Below are 16,367 nucleotides of genomic sequence, written 5' to 3' on the forward strand. Positions count from 1 at the left end.
CTAATTGCAAAATGAAATTCATCCACTTATTGTTGTAGAAAACCGAATGTGGTATTATGAACATACAATCCAATCCAAGTTTTAGTCTTCGAAGATGCCTAAATCGCAATTAACAAACAGCAAGAAAAGGAATTAACACTATTTCACACTTTTCCCTATGAAAGAGCATAGCCATTTAAATAATTCATCCTTCATGTACAATATTTACATCATGTGAGGAAGATCTTATTGCTTTTCAATCACAATGAAGTGAACACCACTTGAATTGATCAGAACAGCAATGTTACAAAGAGAAAACCCATGTCACACTACAATCCTACAAATCACCCTGAAAATCAATTACAAAACTTAACCCATTAGTGAACATATAAATACTGCAGCTACTCATACTACAAATGACTTGCATAGTCAAAAAAATGTGGGTTTCTGATCATTTTATACTGCAGATGGAAGTTGCTTCGGCTTCTGCTTAACCAACATGGTTGAAAGTGACGGTCAAATTCAGCATTTTCCATCTCACTGGTTTTTCGGTTCTGATCCCTGAAAAATGTATGTGAAATTATATCAAACATAAATGATTCTATACAAATGCATACTTTCCCTTACCTTGATAAACTAAATTTTGTGGATTCTAACTAACAAAAATTTAATGTCCAGCATTTATTCATTTTATACAAAGATAAAATTCAAACTCCCACAAGCCATAAATGTCCTGCCCCATCTCAAATGGAATCAACCCTGATTTATAATCACTAGAAGTCAGGGAAACTACATTTAAAAATTTATTCAGGGAGGCTCACACCGTCATTATCTTCACAACACAGGAACAACATAATAATAAATAACATAATGGTCTAAAATACAAGTTGTGTCTGCTTCACTCATTTCACCATGAAAAAAGACTACCACAGTCATAATTCATAAAAATGCATTCCATTCCATCCATAATTCATATGCCTCCTTATGCAAGAATTCATTTTTCACCAAAATGATTGTGATTTGGAAAGAAGCAAGAACAATGCACAAATTGAAAAGAACAGATCATGGTGCTTTTAAGTATCATACCTTTTAGAACCATGTAAATATTCTTGCATCCAGGGTTGCTTTAAATAATAGTCTGCTTAAATGAAATGCTTGTGAGCATCACATCCTTTGCCTTTGGAAGAAATCTCCAATTTTCCATGTCAAGGAACAACTTATAACTGTAAGACAAATCAAAAGTGGCATAAGAGACTACCAACAAAAAAAGACATAGAAGAAAAGAAGAAAGATAGTTGCCATTTGAACAGGGCTAAACCTTGCCAATTTAGTAGACCATCATAAACTAAAAGCCAGTTATTTACATTCTACTATATAATAATTAAATAACAGAAATAAAGTAAAAACCAAATTAAATAATAAAAAGAAGAGCCAGTTACCCAAAAGATCTTCTTGGGGTATTTCCCATGTAAAAATCTTGCACAAGATTGAAGGTTTGGTGTATAATTGACTCCAATAACCACCTGTCCTAGACTCTGATCAAGAGACTGAACACCAAAAGATTTGTGGTAGAGGGATTTCCACAATAAAAGATTTATAAACTACCATTCCCACAAAATCACTGCCCCTACATTGATATTTTTTTTTTCTTTTTTCTTTTGGTATTATCAGACATGACTAAGTCCGGGAACTTTAGACGCATTACTTTCATCCATCAGTCTCCTCACCCCCTCAGCATCTACAAACCTACAAAAACCAGCATATATATTGGACAAAAGCACATAATCACCACCATATCTTCTCTCTATCTCTAGTATCTTCCTCATAACTCGTTCTGCAATCTGAATATTACCATGGAAGCTACAGGCTCCTAGCAACGTCCTCCAAATCACAACATTAGCAATCTCAGTAGGAATCTGCAAAGCTATCGTCTCAGCTTCCTCTAACCTACCTTCCCTCCCCAACATATCTATTAAGCACCCATAATGCTTAATATCGGGTACAACTTGACACTCATTAAGCATCTTTCTAAAAAACTCAAGCCCCTCTTCACCCAATCCTCCATGACTGCAAGCATTTAAAATACTCAAGAACGTTACGCGATTTGGCATCAAACACTCATCTTCCATTCTTTTAAAACTATCTGCTACATGTTTCCTCATTCCATGCATTGCAAATCCAGAGATTATAGATGTCCATGACACCAAATTCCTCTTTTCACAAGTTATGCCATCGAAGACTTTTACTGCACTCTCAATGCACCCACACCTTGCATACACATCTATAAGGGAATTGGTAACTCGAATGTCATGCTCATTAAACCCACATTTCTCTCCATAAGCATGAATTAATTGGCAAGACTCAAGACACCCAAGATTCCGTATGGACGGAAAAATTGCTAGGATTGTTACTTCAGTTGGTTTAATACCCTTGTCCACAACCATTGTCCGAAACAAGGCCAAAGCTTGCTTGTGTTGGTTCAACCGCGAGTACCCGTTAATGATACCAGTCCACGAAACAACATTCTGCGATGGCATCTGGTCAAAGAGAGAACGGGCAAGGCCAATCTGCCCCCATTTAGTTAAACCAGTGATGAAGGCATTCCAGGTGACTGAGTTCCTCTCAGGCATTTCATCAAACACTTGTTGTGCTTTAACTAAACACCCAAAAACTGAATACATGTTGACCAGAGCAGTTTGCACATAGATGTGATGGTCAAAGCTGGCTTTGACAGTGAGGCCATAGACCTGAGTACCCAAAGTGGGTTGTTCCAAATTAGTGCAAGCCTTGATGAAAAAAGAGTAGGAATAGTTGTCGAAGGAGATGATGGGTAGGTGTAGAAGTTGGAGGTACTTGAAGAGTAGGACAGCTTCTTCGGGGGAGGAACCGAGAGAGTAGTGTCGGAATAGGTAATTCCATATTGTCATAGACATTCCAGTACAATGAATGCCATTGAAGATCAATTGAGCGTGGATTTGTCGAATGGCTTCGCGGCTTGCTATGTGTTTCATTAGCAGAGATAGCAAGTAGGGCATGCGTCTCCTCTTCATGGCCACCTCTACACAATGAAATCCAACATGCTAACTAGTAAGCCCTCGTTTGAAAAGAATTTTTTAGTATGCCTTTTTTTTATTTTTTTTTTATTATTTTAGCTTAGTTAAAAATATTTTGTTTGGGATAAATTTTTTGGTTTTTTTTGGGGGGGGGGATAATTGTGAGACAAAAAGTGAAATGATTATAATTTGGATGTGATATTTTGTCTTATTGACTTTTTAACCTATTTTATTTTTTAATGGACTAATTTAGTCTCAATCATCTTGCGAACACATTTGGGTTGCTTATTACAAATAAACGTGCAAAAAATAGAGAAGTAATTCGACAGAAATAAGTCAATAAGCTAATAAGTAGCTTATTTAGGTGGTACCTAAACCTCCTTACTAAAGTGTGAACAAATATACGAGTATTGGTATTTACCCTTACCATTTTTCTTAGAACTCTCCACAGAAAATTCTATTTCCACACACCTACTTATCTCAGTGCACATTATATCTTAGTACACATACTTATTAATTATTCTTCTCAATCCACATACTAAATGTTTCGATTATACCCTTCACTTATATCATTGTACACACACTTCCTTAACCCTCGTTCCACTCACTTGCTGAAAATTGTAGATCCACTGCTACGGTTCTATTCTAAACAAAGAAGACCACAGTCCTCCATTGAAGACCTCCATTCCATTAAAGACCCTATCATAAATATATATATATATATATATATGTATATATAATTACTATGAACCAACGAACTAAAGACCAAAAAAAAAAAAAAAAACAAAACAAAACAAATCAAAGAGAAATATTCTCATGATGATTTTGAAATATTTCAACAAGAAAATAAAACACTAAAAAAATAAAAGGAGACAATTTTCATCTCTTTCTTCCTTTAATTTGAAGCAATTTCATATTAAACACAAATAAAAACCAAACAGGTCACCAAAAGAACCTATCTTTATCCAAATTATTAGCTAAAATCCCACCAATATCTTGTATTCATAAAATTTACATTCAATTGCACATGAATTTTCTCATCAACTTAGAATCCATCATCCTATTGAACATTCTCGAAATCAATACAATTATATGAAATCAAAAACTATTCCATTCGCAATCAATCTTCAATGTTTGGACAACGAATTAGGTTTTAGATTTCGATGAATCAAGAGAGATCAAACAACAATGACATGAATTTTAGATGAGATTTGGGGTTTTAGACAATTGGGAACAATGGAGAGAAATTAGGATTTAGATTTTTTTAATGTGCTGAGATTTTTTTATTTTTAAAAGATGTGTATAGAGAATATTTTAATATAATATTATGGGTATGTTTTGATGTCCATTATAGTCATTTTATTTTAGAATATAATTGTTATTAAAATAATATTTCATTAAATGTAACAATCCCGACCCATGATTAACTGTTAAGCCATGATTACGTATGTCTAATAAGTAATTAAGATGAAATCTTGGGTTAATTACATGTGCATTGCATTATTTGTGTTTATATCTGTCTGCTGTAGAAATATCTGTTTGTGTTTCTGTGTTTGTTCTGTGAATTAAAGGCCTTATTGGCAACCGATCACGAAATTGACCTGAATTATGTGTTAGTTGAAATTTTTAGAACATTATGGTAGGTTTAATTGAAATTCGATTCAGAACGAAATAATTAAAACAATTAATACTCAATTAAGCCTAATTAATGAATTCTTTAATCCAAGCCTATATAAGGCACTAGTGGACCCTTGTATACATTTTACACTCTCATTTCATCCTTCTTGAGCTACAAACGTGTAAGAGAGAGAGAGAGAGAGAGAGAGAGAGAGAGAGACTAAGAGTGAAAGTGAGTTCAACAAGGGAGAAGGGGAGAATTGCTAGAAATTGTTGGAGAATTGAAAAGAGTTTAGAAGTTTTAGCCTTTACACTTGTGAACCCAAGGTATAAGGTAAGAATTCAATCCTTTGGTCTTGCTTTTGAGTTGGTGAGTTCATGAATACAAGAGAATTAAGTTAAAATTGAGCTAGAATGAAGAAGTATAGATCATACCGTGCATGCATGTCCAATTTCATCACAATCTGAGTTTAATTTCAAGAAATCTCTCATGCATGTGTCCATCTTACCTTTGTTTTGAGAATTCATCAAGTTTCATACCATTTTATCTTGCTTGACCATGTTTTGGAAGGCTGAATTCATAACAACTCATGCATGTTCTATATACATACAATTCAAGTTTGATTTTGAGCAAATGACATGCTTTTAGGCCTTGATTTCGTGAAACTATCTTGAATTCTTAATGTTTTCAAAGTTAAGACTTGTTTTCTCAAGTTTTGGGGCCCAACGATTTATTTTAATGGTTTTGAATTTGAGTTTTGAAGCATGGAAGCAAATTTGGAAATTCCAAAATTCTGCTCCTACACTCGAGCGACCACTCTATATTTTTTCACATTTTCTCGAGCGACCAAAAGTTTACAAGTTTTGAAGACCGCTCAAGCGATAAGAGTTACGCTTGAGCGAGGACCTCAGTCTTATGCTTGAGCGATCGTCGAGCAGAAAAATCAAGCAGCTAGTACTTTTGCAAGGTTTATAGACTGCTCGAGCGAAGGAAGTTGCGCTCGAGTGACCACTCACATGTTTGGACGTCCGCTCGAGCGAAGGAAGTTGCGCTCGAGCGAGACCCTTGTTTTCAGCAAAAATGACTAAGTGTTTTGAAACTCATTTTGGCATCCCTATTGTATCCTAGGCATTCCTAGGCCACGAATAAAATATAATAATGAGGATAAGACGTAAAAACACACTAAGAACAAAATGCCATAAGTTAAGTACTATTCAAGTGTGTGTTTCAATCTGTGTATCTGTTATGTTTGTGTAGGTCACGTAGCGTAAGCTATCTGATTTGTTTGCTTTATCTGTCTGCTTTTAGAGCCATCTGTGAGCAATAACTTAGTAAAGTTATGTTCAACTTTATTTATTTTCTGTATGTTGAATTAAGATCTGTTTTCTGAAATGATAACTTTTGTACAATGAATGATTGTCCAATTCTGACAATGTATTCATGGCATCCTCAGCATCATATGATATATGTTAGCTGTTACCCAGTATTGGAGGTTCCATCATGAAACTTAATATGTATGTTATCTGTTACCCATACCGGAGGCTCAATTATAGAGCTCAACATATCTGTTATCTGTTACCAGAATCCGGAGGTTCCTTTATGGAACTGGTTATACATAACTAACATCTATTATGTATCTGTTCTGTTAACACTAATAGGTGTACCACGTATTATTAAGCACGAATTCTGATTTCTACTTATGACTATAAATCTGTTTTTGATATGAACTCTGATTTCCGAATCTGATATAGGACATCATTCAATTAAAACCTTTTACTCTATTATTATTCACTAGGCCTCCGTTCACTAATTATATTATATATGTAGGTGATCAGATGCGTGACCAGGCATAATGATAACCGTCTGGAGCCTGTTTTGTCGGCCAACCCTTGTGCCTCCCAAGAAGGTTCCGAAAGTCATATGGTCATGTTTTGTGAATGTATAAGACTCGTTTTCTTTTGGTATATGCAAAAAGTTTTCTATTTATCTGTACTTTGGGCTAAGTCCCATTTTGACTTTATTTGTGTAAATGGGTGATACAAGACTACCACATCTATGACATCACATGTACATATATGAGTTTTTGAAAATTCTGTCACATGCACGTCAGCGCAGCTCAATGGACTATGAATGTTTTTATATATTTTCTTCTGGAGCCCTTTAATATATGATAGACTATATAGAGGCCTTTGGTAATCCAAGGATTATTGGCCGGTTACGACTCTAAACCTATAGGGGCGGGTTTAGGTCGTGACATTAAGTGTGAGTACTGAAGTAAGTAAGTGTGTGGAAATAGAATTTTCCACTCCCCATGTCACGCCCCAAAACTTGGACAATTAAATATTAAATTAGGAAAAAACCCCAATCAATATTCCATCATCCAAATCCTAGGGGTTGAAACAAAATCTAAATGTTTTTGTCTCCATAAGGTTTAAGTAAATTTCAATGCAAAAAAAAAAAAAAAAAAAAAAAAAATACAAGGGATAAAAAAAATTAACAAACACTAACCAAATCATCCATCATAAAATCATGACTATCCAATACCTCCAACATTAAAGTAGCAACAAATAGTCAAAACAATTTAAATATTGTGAGTGCAAAACCCATTGTAGACGTTCCCGAACATCCCGGGAGGGAAATCCCGTTCTGTTCATTTGGGCTCACTACAGTTTAGACTCAATGTCACGGTCCTGTATCTAATCTCGCAGAGTGCAATGCAAGACCGATGAATCACCAAAGAGTCCAAATTTGGCAAATCATTTTTAAAAACTGATTTTTAAGAAAGAAGTGCCAAACATGGACTGCTTTGCCAGACACAGAGTCGCCACCTAAATGTTTATTTTGGGAAATTTAGGAAACCCTGACTCGTTTCCTAAGGCCACGTGTCCGTCATCACCAAAGTTGCCTCGGCTCGGGAACTTGGGTACGATTGGGAAAGGTCACCTCGTGAGCACCCCCACTCGCCCAATCAAAGATCGGCCTCTACTAACCATGATATCGAGTTTTGAAAACATATGTGTTCTTATTCCGGTTTATTAGCCTAGAATTATTATGTGATGCGCACAGCATACAAGTATAGACCGGATCACCTGAGTTGGAACAAAACATTTCATGTTTGTTTTTTAAAGTGGTTTGTTACTCGCAAGTAGGCTTAAAATGCAGATTTTGCCACCCTCGGGTGGGCTTAGAAAACATGGTTTTGCCACTATCTAGTGGGCTTAAAACTCGCAATCAATGAATTGTTCCAATCCAAGTAATCCAACCTTCACCCACAGGCATTCAAGCAGTTATATCACAGAAGCAGTTAGCCTCATGGTAAGCATGCTATCATGGCAGTCACTCACACACATGCAAGGATACTAAAGCATAAACACTTACCGAGTACTCCGAGCCACAACAGAAACTAATTAGTAATCAATGCATGATCCTAGTTCATGTTAAGATGGCTAATGCAACACATGCAAAATGCAACTAGAAATAGGCTCGGCTATCCCAAGAATGGCATATGAGATGCTACAGCTAACACGTGTTCAACTTGGAATTGGAATACAATGCAGTTAGTATGATGCGCCGAGCCTGGTGCATGCAAAACAGATGAATGAATGCAAACATGCTATCATAAGTATGCTAATTGAAACATGTCCTAAATTAACCATCATAAGATGGTAAATAAAAGGGAGAAAGACGTGGGGTTGGAAGACATACATCACACACACGCACACTTATTACAACAATTGGCCCTCTCTCGGAGGGTCCGAATAAATAATACAGTCCAAATAAATAATTAACTACTCTAGCTAATTAAATATTACAAAACCCTAATTAATTAACAAATTAACTAGGGAAGCGAATAAACTAGCATGCAATACTACAAGTAATGGACTGCCTCAGCTTTGTTCTGAATGATGAAATATGCATGCATGCTCGAGTCGCCTTGTCGGGAAATTCCTCGCGATACCCCGATTTGCCTCTGTTTGTAATTAATCCCGAAACACTGTACAACTCTCTAGAAGGCTGCTGATTTCTGGTTTGCTACAATAGAGAGCAAAAAAAGGGCATAGCAAAGTATTTTCAACATATGTGTGCACGGCTACTCTCCCTATCATTGCACAAGCTCTAGGGAATGTAGTCCTCGATCCTCGTGCCACCTATCACGCATTTCGGTGCATGATGGCTGAGGAATCGAATTGCACGACTGGATGTGAAACGAATGCACATATAAACACAACAAGGCCTAGACTCCATTATAGGTGATCCAGAGTGTCGGCGACCGAGGATCGAGACACGTTTCGTCACTTGGAGTACGAAACGTCCCTCGTTTCCCGTGTTTGGACTAAACCCTACTCCAAACACAATACAACACACATGGCATGCGTGAATGCAACTCTAACATGTAACCTAAATGCAATGCCACTAAATGATGCAAACATGCTATGAGCATACACAATGCTATGAAATGATCAAAGGCATGCTCAATGCACATGAGGACTATATGGCATACGTAATGCACACATATGAAGATGGACATACACAAAGGCATAATCAAGGCATACACAATGCGACAATCAAGCATGCGACAATACGGACATGGCATACACAATGCAAGATGGACTTAAACTAAAATGAATGGGCCTCAACCACACCCAAATCAATGGCCAAATGATGAAAATGAGACAACCGAAATACATGCAAACATGCACGGATGTAAAGGACCGATCCTAAGGCACAACATGCAACTCTAACAAAGCATGGCAAAGGATGAAATATGGCATAAAATGGCACATGATCTTGCTCTGAAATGGCATAAAAAATGGTCTCAAATCATGCAAATATGTCACACAATACATGCTAGATGACCCGGATACCGAAACTAGTGAAGTGGATTACACTACAAGTACACAAAGCAATGCACATATGGCAAAACCAACCCCAAACAGACCCTAGGTAGGTCCAAGACAGTGGGAAAATGGCCTAAAATGATGGCTCAACATGCAAAGAAATGGAGCTCATTCAATGGTCGGTAAATGAGGCATACAAGCCCGACTCTCAAACGCATTTAAAGAGTGAAAAATATGAGAATATGGCATTTATACAAGCTCTGAAATATGATATGCAATGGCCCTAAAACATGAAAACACCTCAATATATGCATGCAATAGACCTCAAAACTCAAAGCTAGGCATGGATTTTGAACTACAAGCATGCAAAACAGGCATCATTCGACCATGAGACCCAAAAATAGAGCTAAGGCAGTTCAAAACAAGCACAAGATTTGTTTAAGGCATGGCCAAAAAAGTGCTAGAATCAAGGGCCAACATAGCATGCAACACAAGCTAGTAAAGAGGATTTGCACCACAAGTATATGAGGCAATCAAGTGGCTACCAAACCAACATAATTCAGAAGTATGACATGCCAAATAAACCCCAAAAACCTACTGAAATATGGTCTACGCATGCAAGAATGATAGGCTCCTTTGATGGGCTATAAAGAGGGTTGTTCTACACATGCATGATGGACACCCACAATGGAAAAACCACCTCTATAAAGAGGTTATGAAGGCCCTAAAACTCACTAGAAAGGGCCTGAAATGAGTCTAGGAAGCATAAAAGTAAAGGCTCCTTTGAAAGGCCATGAAGAGGGTTACTCTACACATGTAAGAGAAACACTTTATATGGCAAAACTACCTCTGGAAAGAGTTCATGCAGGTCATAAAACTCACAAATAATGGCCTGAAACATGGCTTGAAAACATGCAAATAGGGGCTCCCTTGTAAGGCCAAGAAAGCTAGTAAACAAGACAAGGGGTGAGAGGGTCACCCCTCTCTGATTTTGATGCTCAAAAACACATAATAACCACTGAAAATCCACTGAATTTTAGTGGTCAAAAGGGCCAACAAATTTCAACACAAAGGCCCTAAGGCATAGCTCAAAACAAGATGGAATGAAGCATGCAAGGGGGTAGATGACCCCCAACAGAAAAAAGACCTTAAACAAACATGTTAAAAAGCTCAAAATAAGACTTTTTTTAGTTTATGACAAAGCCCAAATATGCTTACAAATGGAGCTAAGATATGAACCAAAATAATGTCAAAAAGAGGGAAAGAAGTGTTACCCTTGAAGCTCATCAACTCTAGTAGCTTTGAGACCAAAAACTCAGACCTTAGGACCTTTCAAGACCTTCCAAGAAGCTTAGGTTGGTGTTGGAGGTGTTAGGCTAAGAGGTGTAGTGGAAATGGGCCAAGAACAAAGGTCTTTGGAGCTTGAATTAGAGAGATATAGGGAAAGGTGTATGTATGCCTCAAACCAGGTTCTGAACCCTTGCTAATAAGGGAGAGGGTCTCTCTTATAGCCAAAGAGGTCTAAAGCTTCTCTTGGAAGCTTGGAAGCAAGATTAAACATCCTCCATACACGTGTATGGAGGATGCAGCAAACGCCTCCCAGCTAGCACAGCTGGAAGCAACTCAGGAAGACAAAACAGGAGGGAGTAGGCCGACCAGTTCAAGTGGTCGGCCAACCAGGCTAAGTGGTCAGTCAGCCACTTTTGTGGTCGGCCAGCCAGGTCAAAAGGTCCAACTCAAAACTAGGTGGTCGGCAGCCCATATTGGTGGTCTCCCAGGTGAATACAACTCAGTGGTGATATGGAAGACCAGTAATTGTGGCCCAAAAGTGAGGGAGACCAGTTTCCTGACAAGAAAACTGGCTGGAGGAGAGAGAAAATTGGTCTCCAAGGGTAATTGGTGGTCTCCACACTGAAACAAAGCCAGTGGTATGGTGGGAGACCAGTAAATGTGGCTCAAAAGTGAAGGAGACCAGCTCTCTAACAAGAAAATCAGACGGCGAAGAGAAAGGTGGTCTCCAAGAAGAAAAGGTGGTCTCCAAGAAGAAAAGGTGGTCTCCCACCCTTGTACCACCTTCCTAACAATGAAAATAGGGTCCATGCCAAAAATGAACCCACACCGATGCAAAACGAGGGTTCAGGGGTCAAAACCCGCAGCCGGGTACCCCGAAAACTGACTATCAAGCATCGGAAGTGGCGTGCGACCACGAAGGTGGTCTCCCATGCCACAGTGTCCCTTTAGGGAGAGGAAACAAGGTGTGTGCCAAAAAATCGGAGCAAACGGAGAAAGTTACGCGGTCTCGAACCGAAGCGCACGGCCGACGGCTCTGAAAACTAGAAACTGGTCTCCAAATGGGAACAATGGCTTACGGCCACGAAATTTAGCCTACGGCCATTGAGAGATGGTCTACGAGACCTCTCCCTCCCTTCGGGAAGAGAAAACAGAACCTGGTTCGCAAACCGAGGTGAAGCACAAAAGAGTCCCGAAGTCCGGAGGCAAGGCTCTCAGTCGAGACTCTGTAACCTCAAAACGAGCACAATATGCACCATCACCGAGCACTCAGTCGATGACGTCCGAGTCTTAAGGTCGGTCAAAAATGGGGTGTCTACACCCACTTCCCTTGATTTATATTTATTTCATTATTTTTATTTATTTATTTGATGTTGGTTTGATATTGTATTTGCATGAAGATGATAGATTGATTTTAATTATTTTGATTAGTTGTGTATGCAAAGTTTAGGATTTTTATATGTATTTATTTTATGGTTGTAATCACACTTATGGATATATGAATTTAAAATAAACTTGGAACCCATAGATAAATTCCGAATACTCCACTATGACTCCATGGATTGTTGTTTTATTTGAGTGCTGGTGAGAAAGAGTATATAAAAAAAAAGAGTAAGGATTATAAGATTTATTTGAATGCCTGAGGCTCGGCATTGTGATGTTTGTTCTCATGAGTAGATAAGGTGTAGCGTATATATATTGTTGCCTCGTTCTCAAGAGTAGATGAGTGCTTTGATTTACGCACGTACGTATATATTAACTGCCCGGGGAGTGTGGGTCAAACTCGGGACGATATCCCCATGCAAGTTTAGCTTCGGAGCGGTATCAAGTATATGGGAGGCACATGGGATGTATGTGTAGGCCAGAAGTGAAGGGCCGAAGTGATGGAGTTAAGATACAAAGAATTAAATATGAACTTATTGGTATAATTTGAATTGTATTGATTTGTACATTTTGAAAAATAGTAAGCGACCTTGATAAATTATGAAATTTGGATAGAGGCATGTATATATAATTCTAAACAACTTTTGTATTTTAACCTTTTTACTAAAAGGATCGATTAGAACTTATAATCGGATGATCTTCGTTATAATAATTTTTATTCATTTTAGCAATGCAGATTTTAGATGTTGTTTTAACCAATGAAACAAGCTCATTTTTGTTGATTTCAAACTGAATTAAATCTTCTAAACACTTTTCATGTTTTGAATTTTTCCGGAAAAAATCATCTTAGGGAAATTTCTTTTCGTTTTCAACTTCAGATTTATTGGTTGAATTCCGTCTAGGTTCTTCTATCAAATTTTTCTCTTAACCTGTTCAGTTTCTACTAAATTCGTTCGTGTAATCTTTTAGGAAATTTAATTCTGTACAACTTTTGTTCTTTGAGTTTTGGTCAATTCGAATGATTCACTGTTGGAAATTTCACATTTAGTGGCGTTTAAAAAATGCCGCTATAGGTGTAAAAAGTGCCACTAATTCTTTTTGTGACTTTAGTACCAAACATCGAAGATGCGGCCGTCGCTATAACGTTATGGCGCTTTAAAAACGTCGTTAAATTAGCATAGGCAGCATTTTTAAAAACATTGCTAAATGTGATAAATAAAGGTAAAATGACGTCATCCAATATTTAGCAATGTTTTAATAACACTGTGATAGATTTTTTCTTATTTTAAAAATATAACCGTTGGCACTGTAGTGGCGTTTGTAAAAACGTCGTTATAGCTTCTTCTTTTTTTTTGAAATTGTTTTCTCTTGTTTTCTCTTGGTCAAAAGACTGAAGCAAAATAAATAGTGTCACTTGCCATGTTGCCTTTGGTCTCTTCAAAAGTAAATTTGTCAGAAAAAGCCTCCTTACTTTATTTTATGAACCAAACATATGGATCTACTCATGGATGGCCAACTTTTGGTAATTCTTGTCAACAGTAAATTAAATAATCGATGAAATTTATTTTTAGAATCTATTGCACGCAATTTGCTAATAGAGCATGCCTAGTTGCAATCATCTTATTGTGGTTCTCCACCACCAACCATGATTCTGCGATACCATCCAAGGCAAAAAAACAAAACAAAAAAAGGGATTTACTGAGACCAACAAAAAAATATATCCAGGTCTTTCCATGGCCCTTTCTCAGACCTCACCTCATCTGCACATGTACAGCTACCACCAAGAAATTCTGGTAACTCACTGAACAATCATAATTATACCCAAGAGTTACAAATGGTTAGATTCTGCATAAGGAAAAAACAACATATTTAAATCCTGAAAATTCTAATTATTTACCTATCATCAATAATCTCAAGCAATTTACTTTGGAATTTGCTGCTAAGAACCTAAGAAAAAAATGAAAAATAATTGATCCAACATATGATTCTGTTATGATGTATACACTTTCAATAGATAAAAGTAAACTCTTTTAACGTACATGAATCTTCAAAGCTGTTTTGGGATCAAGGAAACCTTTCATTGTGTTCCACAGCAGCCTAAAGACAAAACTAGCATTTATAATAAACATATGACCAAGTGTCTGCAGAATTGTAATTCCAAAAGTGATCCATCTTTTAGGGGGATATATACAATTCAAAATTCAAATGAACAACAGCGTAAAGATGGGTAGCTAAGCTCATCTCTAACCTAACCCTTCAAATTTCCTTGAAATCAAATTAACCTGACCCTATCAAATCACACGTGAAATCAAATTTCATTGATTTGATTTCAATGAAATTTCCTTGAAATCAAATCAACCCAACCTTATCAAATTTCCTTGAAATTTCCATCAAATCACATTGAAGACGTCCCCGAACGCCCCGGGAGGACGAGTCCCGTTCTGTTCATTTTGGGTTCACTACAGTTCGGACTCTCAAATTGTCATGGTTCTTAATCTGAACCATAGAGTCCAAATCCAGCAAATCATTTTGAGAAACAGATTTTTGAAAAGAAGTGCCAAACATGGACTGCTTTGCCAGATACAGAGTCGCCACCTAAATATTTTTTTTTATGGGGGAATTTAGGAAACCCTGACTCGGTGCCAAAGGCCACGTGTCCGTCATCACCAGAGTTGCCTCGGCTCGGGAGCTTGGGTACGATTGGGGAAGGTCAGCTATGAGCACCCCCTCTCGTCCGATCCGAAGATCGGCCTCTATTAACCGTGATATCCGTTTTTGAAAACGTTATGTGTTCTTATTCCGGTTATTAGCCTAGAATTACTACGTTATGCGCACAACAAACAAGTATAGACCAAATCGCCTGAATTGGAACGAAGCATTGCATATCCGTTTGTTTAAAAAATAGTTTGAAATTTGCTACTCGCAAGTAGGCTAAAGCACGGATTTCAACAAGTTGTTTCAACTTAAACAATCCGACCTTCACCCACAGGCATTCAAGCAGTTTATATCACATAAGCATCTAGCCTCATGGTAATCATGCTATTACGGCAACACTCACACGCATGCGGTATGCTAAAGCATAAATGCTTACCTAGTACTCCGAGCCAAAACAAAAACATGTTAGCAATCAATGCATGGTCCAAGTCCATGTTAAGTGGCTAATGCAACGCATATAGAATGTCACTAGAGTAGGCTCGACTAGTTTATAAATGATATGTGAAAATGCACAAGTAACATGTATTCAAGTTAGATTTGAAATATTTATGCAGTTACTATGATGTACCGAGCCTGGTGCATGCAATACTGATGAATGATGCACGCATGCATAGCATAAGGTATGCTAAAGTAAACATGCCCTAATACTAACCATCAAAAGCAGGTAAGTAAAAGGGAGAAAGAAGTGGGGGTTGGAAGACATGCACACACGCACCCATACTTATTACAAATTTGCCCTCGCTCGGAGAGACCGAAAGAATAATACAAGTTAATTAACCTACAAGCTAATTAAATATTACAGACCAATTAGTTAATTAACAAATTAATTAATCTAATTAAGCAGTAAACAGTCTCGGGATGAAGACCCAATGCAGTGCGCGCTCGATTTTTCTCAAAAATCCACCACCATGCTCAAGCTGCCTCTATTTTCCCCGCTATGCTTCTCTGAGTGCTGTGGAGCACCACCGGCTGAAAGAATATACTACCAGCCATGGAGAATGGTCACCGGCTAAATATTGTGCTCTCGGCCAAACATTCTTTGCCGATCGGCACTAAACACTGCCGGCCGGCCAAATATTCCTACTGAAACCTGCAGCTGACAGCAGCAGAGGGCAAAACATGGCATGGCAATGCATTTCAAGCAATGTATGCACCAACCACACTCCTTATCATATGTATGACTCAAAGGAGGATGGGCCTCGATTCTCGGACCACCAATCGCGCATTTCCATGCATTATGGCCCAAAGAATCAAGTGTGCATTTCGATTTCAAATGAAATGCAATGCACATAAACAAAGGCCCAATCCCTATCACTAGATCAAGGGGCAAGGCATGCATGCTAGATGGAATGCAACCTAGGCATGCAAACTAGTATGCTATATGGTATGGAGGGGAGCATGCAAACATGCAATGTACACTAGGTACGCAACCTAAGCGAACAAAGCAAACAAGCATGTCACAACTATGCAAGCTAATGAAGCATGCGAGAT

The 16,367-nt window shown here is 37.8% G+C and overlaps 1 pseudogene; it reads right to left on the reverse strand.

Moving 5' to 3' along the window:
• Positions 1-1,233: 1,233 nt before the first annotated feature.
• LOC114288244 (pentatricopeptide repeat-containing protein At1g09220, mitochondrial pseudogene) lies at positions 1,234-2,911 on the reverse strand (annotated as a pseudogene).
• Positions 2,912-16,367: the final 13,456 nt, after the last annotated feature.

This window comes from Camellia sinensis, chromosome 5 (genome assembly GCF_055761805.1).
Source record: "Camellia sinensis isolate YWXY chromosome 5, ASM5576180v1, whole genome shotgun sequence".
Lineage (NCBI taxonomy): Eukaryota > Viridiplantae > Streptophyta > Magnoliopsida > Ericales > Theaceae > Camellia > Camellia sinensis.